Below are 8,430 nucleotides of genomic sequence, written 5' to 3' on the forward strand. Positions count from 1 at the left end.
TTCAAAATCTTTTTCTTTTACTTAAAAACATAGGTTTATATGCTTGTGTGAGTATCTGCGCACATGTGTGTGGAGGTACCTTTTGAGGTCAGAAGACAGCATCAGATCCTCTTGAGCAGGAGTTGTAGGTGCTTGTGGGCCTCACGATATAGGTGCTGGTACACAAACCATTTCACAGGATTGTGTTGCAAGTGCTGTTAACTGCAGAGCCACATCTGCAGCCTGTATTCTGTCCTTCTGAACCACCACACAATCCGTATCAAAATTTCTGTGGTCACTGTATCTGCTGCTCCACAACATAAATTTTTAAAAATAACATTTCCAATGAAACCATACCTTCATTTGCCTTCCTCCTATATCTGTTTCTAACCTGGTTTGGTTCACATTTTCTGGACATTTAAATTTTCTGAAAGGAAGACTGAGGAATTTTCAAGTCCTGTGCTAACAGGACTTGACCCTGGGAAGGAACCAAGCATTTACAAGTTTGAGGTGTCATCCATCTCCCTGAAGATAACTTCTGTATCTCTGGTTCTCTGAAATTCTCTTAATTTATCTTGCAGATCAAACTTGGTTATTTAAGCATGCCAAGATGTGAAGGAAATGGAAGTGTGTATTTCAGGGTAATGCCCATGACGCCTATAAAAAGCCTCCTTGTTGCGTCTCTTCATTTTTCTGCAAGCCTTCCTTCCTTTTTCTTTTACTCCATATTATGTCCTCTCGTTTATTTTTCTAAACTTAAAGGAAGTTCTGCTGTCTTTTTTTCTTTTCCTGTTTACACTCATCTGACATGATCTCCTTTTTTGTGTTGTTCACTAAGCCTAGAGCAATAAAATTACTATGTAGCCTCTGCATGGCCACTAAATGTTCTGTTGATTGCTCATTAGGCTGAGGAGATTGGGTGGCGAATGAGAAGACATCTTGAGAATGATTAGAGTTGCTTTCTTATTCTGGCAATTCTCAATTACTAAGTTGGAGGAAATTGAGAACCAAAGAAGCTGATTCATCTCTATTTAATTGTTATAGACCAAATAAATACCAAGAGGAAGGCAAGGCAGGAACTCTCACTGAGAATGTAGCATTTACACTGAAATGCTGGCCATTAGCACAAGAATACTTAGCATCAAGCATTATTTAAATTTACAAGAATTCTTCTGCCAAGTAAAGAGGTAAAAAAAAATAACCAGTATACTGCTTAAAATTTTTATTTTTGATTGCAGTTGTTAACAAGCAGTCTTCCATCTTCCTGGTATAGTTGTGATACCTGTGAGACTTCTGAGAAAATGACTTTCATTTCCCTTGTGGAGAAATTAAGCGAGCCCAACCTCCAGCAAGAGAACTTTTAAAGTAGTTTTTTTTTTTTTTCGTTTTACTGCAACACCATCCAAAGACATGGTGATGTAATTTTCAAGACAGAGAACTCAAACCTAACTTCTAGCTGCCACTTTAGTCTTCAAGTTTCTTTTTTAATCCTACCTCTTTAAACAGTTCCTTTGCCTCTCCTTAAAGTTTGAGGGATATACCATTCCTCAAAAACAAGGATAGCCATCATTGGCTAATGCATTTATGAAATTTTTGAATAGTAATTAAAAAAGGATATCATTTTAAATCTATCTTAACTTGCTCAATGTTAATAAAAAACATATGGATGATTCAGTAGGGCAATGGGGGAGTTGAATACATAGAAATAATTGAGAATGATCATTAAAAAAATAAAATTGAAGAAAACAAAGCTTAACTTCATAAGCTATCCCAGGAATCCCTTGAAGTTGTGTTTAATTAAAGGGCAGTAGATGGGTATGCTAAAGACATTTGAACACCTGGGAAAAAAAGATCCAATGTTTACCATACATTACCTTAGCATTGCTTTATCTCCCTTCCGCCTGCAGAAGAGAAGACTTTAGATTTCAAAGACAAGAGTTATTGTCTGAAAAAAATGAAACCACAAATACACAAAAGAGAAGACTTATTAAGCTATGCAGAGAATTTTCCATAAAAACTCTCAAATGTAGAACGAAGTCAAGTCAAACACCCTTCTTCCTCAATTGACATCTTTTCTAAAAACAAAACCTGGCATTTGCATGGTAATCTTTCAATAAATTTGGCAGAAAAAAAAATAAAACCTATCCAGTTAAAATATTTCAAAAGAATTCTACTTGCCTTTTTAGAAAAGTTTTTGGAGAGTTACTAGTGACAAGAAATACCTTTCACACCTTCCTTCAAACACTGTCACATTTGCCAGATGACATTTTCTTCTTCTTCTTCACATAACTTACCTGACACAGGAGTGTATCAGCAATAGACTACAGGAAAGATAATTGGAATCAAGAAAGTTAATCCACCTTTCTGCTTCAACTGTCAGAAGGGAGAAAAATGAAGTCACAGCAAATACTTTTAAAAGCACAACAGTAGAATGTCAATTTCCTGAGTCAGCAACCCAAACAAGAAGGTGGTGAATCTATTCATAAAGCTGTAAGAACCTGCCATACCTCATATTCAGCAGCATAAAGTTCTCTCAGAGCTAACTGGGATGGAAGCTCTAAGATTTTTGTTAAAATATCAGAAGCTTTTTGTCCTCAAAATATAACCAAAAAGAATACAGAAGGGATAAAGTAAAAAACTAGCATTTTTTACACAGAGTTTCAGGAAAGTCATTGTGGGTACAAGTAAAGATGGAGATCTTTATGTTAACAATTGGAAAAGAAAGGCTCACCTACCCACAAAGCTAATCAGAAAGCAAACGGACCCAGGTGATGCAACCCATTCACAACGATGTTAGCAATAACCCCATTTTACTTGTACTTTGAATCAGTGACTGAAATATATTAGATGAAAACAACCATGCTGACTATAGACAGATTATCTTGGTTGGAAGAGGAAAAAAAGGAAATAAAATCTGATAAGCGCCTTGTTTCTTTCTATGAAATGTCAGGAAGTAGTCTTTGGAAAACATTTTAACTTTCAAAGGATAATTCCCACAAAAGTAAATCTTTCTTCATTTTCCTCCTCCTTTCTCCTTCTCATCTCCCTTACATTCTCCCTCTCGGTTTCTTGTTGACTTTATCTTCGCTGACCCTTCATCCCTTCCTCCATCTTTCCTTGTCTTATCACGTTGTATCTGTCTAAAGAACACTGACATATGAGCTGATGTGCTCTGAAAAAGTCACATATTTGCTGAAGACTCCTCTTACTGAATGACTAGAACTTCATTATTATGGAAACATGGAATTTTGCAGGCTGATAATCAAAATTACCTGGCCTCCTTTTGTTAATCTCCTTAATAGCCATTCGCTACCAACCTGTATCGAGCTATCTCTGTGACTATTATGTTAGTGAACTGTAATGTACTGTGTAGCAGAACCTGAGGTATCCCAAAGCCCAAAGCCAAGATGCTATGTTAGCATTTGAACCCCCCCCCATTATGTCCATTCCCCACCACCATGCCCATTCAATTGTCCCTGTCAGTGTGCTTCATCAATGCATTATTTGTGAGTTTCTTTTGTCCAGTGACTATGAAAATTTATGTAATCTCTTCCACAGTAGAACCTGTTATATCCAGAATAACTGAAATCCACATTCTTCTGCTGCTGTCATTTTAATTTAGCTCAGAATAAACTCTCTTTTATTCTCTCTGCAGCAAACATTTTGTATTAAATTAACATAGTTACCTAACACATTGACATACTAGTCCAAAAGGAGCACAGCTGTCTTTCACAGGAGGAAAAAAGCCACTAAATATCCACTGGATTGGAGGCTCTTTTTGGAAGAACTTTCTTCCTGAAGGGTAGAAGGTGGAAGAACTACAGTAATATGGTAAGAGTGGCCAATGCCCACCTGCTAGGCAGTAGGAATGCCCCTTAATTTTGCATGCTTACATTATCTGACTCTGTATACATGCTAAGTAAGGGGGTGGGGGAACAGAATTCAAGTTGATTCATAAATGTTGATATAGTAAATAAAAGAATGTTAAATTTTCTCTTTTTTATTTTCTACTTTTGCACTAAAGTGTTATTTAATCAGAGAGAAATTCTAAACAGAGATTTCTATATGAATATGTACAATTTCTTATTTCATAGGCTGAATCCTGCCAACTTTCAAGGTGGCAGCCTACCAACATGCTTGTGGAAAACAGCCAAGGCATGCATTACTGCTTAATTCACAGTTTGTCACATCTTGCCATTGAATCATTCACTTAGTTATAGGTCCATTTTGTCATTAACAACTGAATTTTTGTCATGCAAATTATATGCCCATCACAGATTGTGTTGTGGGATTGTTTCATTACTGTCTGTGGTGGCTTAAGTAGATATGGTCCTCACAGACTCATGTATGAGAATGCTTGACCCATAGAGTGTGGTACTATTAGGAGGTGTGGCCTTATAGAAGGAAATGTATCACTGTAGGATGGGCTTTGAGGTCTCCTCTGCTCAGTGTGAGACACAGTACCTGTCTGCTGTAGAAAGATGTAGAATTTTCAGCTCCATCCCCGGCACCATATCTACCTGTACTCTGCCATGCTTCCCACTATGATGATAATGGACTAAAACGGTCATCGTGTCTCTCTACGGCAATGAAACCAAACTAATACATTGTCTATCTTCCTCATTGACTACCAATTTTAAAATCATAGCATCTTCATCTGTTTTGATTTAGCAAATTTACCTGATACGGTTCATGGGTTTTGGTACAGGTTCATCATCTGAAATAGCATTTTGCTATTGAATGCATTGAACAAGAGAAAAAAAAATCAGAAACTTCAGAGGTAAATTTCTTCAGTTGCTAGCTTCATCTTGAATCTTCACCCCAAGACTCAACTACTGTATTAAGTGTGGTCTTACATATTCCATTTACAAATTTAGGATTGACTTTGCACATTCTTTATTGCTATATGTCTCCTGTATAATAACCTAAAACTAGTGTCTTAAAACAGGAGCTGACAACTTCTGTGAAAAGTTATATACAAATGTTGGAGATCTTTGTTGCAGCTACTTTGTTCTGTCTTTTGTCAAACTAAAGCAGCCATCAGCATATATACATAAAGCGAGCAGTTGACATTCTAAGCCAATTGATCAGCAGATACTAAAATACGGATTTCTGATAATTCTCTTGTAAAATAAATATTACTGCTTTTTTCTTCTTATGTTTTCAAGCATTTTATTTTGAAGGATGTATTCTTAACTTGCAGCCTATAAAAAAAATCAGGCAGTGGGCTAGACTGACCCATGGTTCTTTGAGTGCCAGCTATAATATTTTTATTTACTTTATTTGAAAGTATACAAATTAAGGCAGAGTACAGCGGTATGAATCTCCCACTTTTCTTACTTTGACTTAGGTCATTTGCTAGCACTTGGCTTTGGGTTCACATAGCTAGAGGCTCCAAGTCACCTTTATCCATGTTTCTGACACCTTAGAGAGAATGACTGCAGTGCTGAGATCAGATGGCATTGTGATGCCAATTGCTGAACTGGCTTTCAGAGCCACTTAAGGTTACCTGCATACATTTTGACAAAGGGTAAGGTATTTTCCCCGTGTAAGATGAGTCTGGTTTTGAGAGGAGAGCATGACACTCATCGGTGCTAACAAAAGGATAATAGTACAGAGGTGGACATTTCTCAGTTACTTCCTGAGAAACTGCTTATGCTAATACACACTGTCAGGGTCTGTAAAAGTGTTCACTTTTCATCTTGTCATCTCTTTCTTTCTTCTTCATCCTTCAATTGCCTTTTCTTTTCAGTTCAAAACAAGCCTGCAGAGTAAATGCTGAAGCATAATCCTGTATTAATTTATGGGCCGTGGTGTGGCTTACTACAAATGAAATGCTCTGGTCCCATGAAATCCTAATCACTTTCCCAGCCAGCAGGTACCCGAGCTAAAGCATTTCCAGTGAAGTGAACAAGAACATTTAATAAAACCAGTGCTGGAGACTGGATGCATTTAAGTCAGGAAGAGGAAAAGTACCATACTAGTGATCAAAGCTTGGCCCAGGGAGGCAACTCTATTTGGCTTTAACTCAGTGGGAACGGCAGTAGCTTCAAATCCATGGTCAGTTCAATTCAATTTGTGAGACTTACCCAGTTATTTCTGTATTGCATACCAAGCAGAGAGGTCCTGAGTTGGCTTATGAAAAACCTCCAGGTAAAAGAGATGTGTAAAAATTGTCCCCCAGGAAAGGTCTTTCAACTCTCCCAGACTATTGAAGCAGCATTCCAAAAGCAGACAAGAATCTCAAAGGATGACCAAGGCACCTGTATTGGGACCAGATGGCTCTCGTCTTAGCACCCTGTGATGCTGTCTTACACAGCAGTGGTGAAATAATCCCCCTCTGAATGCAAGTAGGTTTGGGGAAATTTAAATTCAGACATATGTGCTAGAATTAGAGCCCCCCAATGAACAAATAACTGAATATAGCCTAAGAAAACAGATATAAAAATACTTTAGATATGTTCAAAATCCAAAATATAATGATCTGATGTGTCATGTAGAGGTAACCTGATTCAGTTGGTTCTCGTGATCGAATATGTTGATCTAAAAACAATTCTTAAACCTGGCAAAGTTTTCACATATAACCTAAACAGCAAAGGCCTGTAGCATCTAATGAAACTGGAAAGGATAAAAGAAGGCTAAGGCAAAAATAAAGACGATTTCAAAAAAACTAAGTTGCCTGATGTGAGAGACTTTATAATACCTGGTGTGAACACTTTGGGAGAGAACAGATATTAATAATATCCAACACATAGTAATATTAGGATCAGCTTGCCTTCTCTGCCTTCATTGTGACATTGTTTAGAATTTTGCTCATGCTTCGCTTTTGAGTGCTCCATTGATTTGGAAAGTTAGTGTTGCTTCAGAATGATTTTTATAAGCCCAAGAATCGCTAAGTATAAGATCATAAATATTTTTAGACCCAAGGAAATGAACATTGCCAATAGCATCAATTCTAAGGTTAATGCAAGTTTTAAAATGCCTTCTAATAACAATGTAGAAATAGAGATGTTGGCCAGTGTGTCTACCTGAGGATGTACATGATAAAATCTAAAGAAATATTCATGCTGTATTATCAATATTGAGAAAGGACTGAGATTTTATTCATGAGTATGGGATAGGAACAGAAGGAAGGAGGCAAAGGAAAATTTTGAATGAGGGCAAAGCAAACTCATGGCATGAATTTTCTGATGTAGACAATGATCTTGGGAGAAGGGTCCGTACGACAAGTGTGTGAGTGTTTATTATTTCATATTGGATGATAAAATTGTTGTTTAGACTTGGAAGATGACAGCAGAAAACCTTCAGGCATCTCAAGGGTTGGTCCCATTTGTCCCTTTTGATATTCTATGTCTTGGAACAATGGGTACAAGAGTATTCTATTAGCAGAGATCACCAAGCTCCCTTTTCTTTCAAGCCATTTCATCATAATCCTAACACAACTAACTTAGTTTTATAAAACAAACTTCTTCTAAAACATGGCTGCTAATGGAAAATCCATCCTGCTTTGACAAGTCAAGTTCAGATAGCGCTCACTGGCTGAGAACATGGGTTACTTTTATCTGCATCTGGACACCTTATCCTTGGAAAAGTTTTATGTCGTCAGTTTTTTTTTTTATAGGAAACACTGGAGTTTTGACAGCGTTCTTTGCTGATAATCCTTAAGCAATTAAAGAGGGCCCATTAGGGACCTTGCTCATAAAAGATTTGCAGAAAAGTCACAGTCTAGTGAATTCAAAATGAAAAATGTAACGATAAGTGAGCAATTTCGGAATAATACAGTTCCTTAAAAGTCTCAAAGTACAATGAGGCAACATTTAAACAGATATCTTCAGAGATGCTTCTATTCCATAAGAATGCTTTAGGGTTACTTTGCAATACTTAGTAGGTAATTGAGTCAATAATTGTCCTGTCACTCCAGAGATGCTCAGATCTTGCCTCTAAGCAACAGCATCATTTTGATAATTAAAACAAATAAAAAGATGTGGGCTAGTGTCTTAGGGTGTTTTTGCTGTGAAGAGACACCATGACCAAGGCAACTTCTATAAAGGATTCGCTTACAATTTCAGAGGTTCATTATCATCACAGTGGGAAACATGGTGATGCACACAGTCAGACATGGTACCGGAGAAAAAGCTGATGAGTTCTACAGCTTGATCCACAGGCAGCAGAAAGTGACTTGGCATGAGCTTGAAGGAACTCAAAGCCCATCCCTTAGGGACACAGCTCCTCCAACAAAGCCACATCTACTCCAACAAGGCCACGCCTCCTAAAACTGCCACTCCCTATGTGCCTATGGGGGTCATTTTCTTCCAAACTGCCACAGTCAGTGAGATGGTGTCCTACTTGCTGTCCAGCCTGAGGATCTCAGTTCCTTCCCTGGAACTCAGTGTGGAAGGAAAGAATTAACTCCCACAAGTTGTTCTCAGACTTTCACACACAGTTTGTGGT

Source organism: Grammomys surdaster, unplaced genomic scaffold (assembly GCF_004785775.1).
Source record: "Grammomys surdaster isolate TR1022 unplaced genomic scaffold, NIH_TR_1.0 126178, whole genome shotgun sequence".
Taxonomy (NCBI): domain Eukaryota; kingdom Metazoa; phylum Chordata; class Mammalia; order Rodentia; family Muridae; genus Grammomys; species Grammomys surdaster.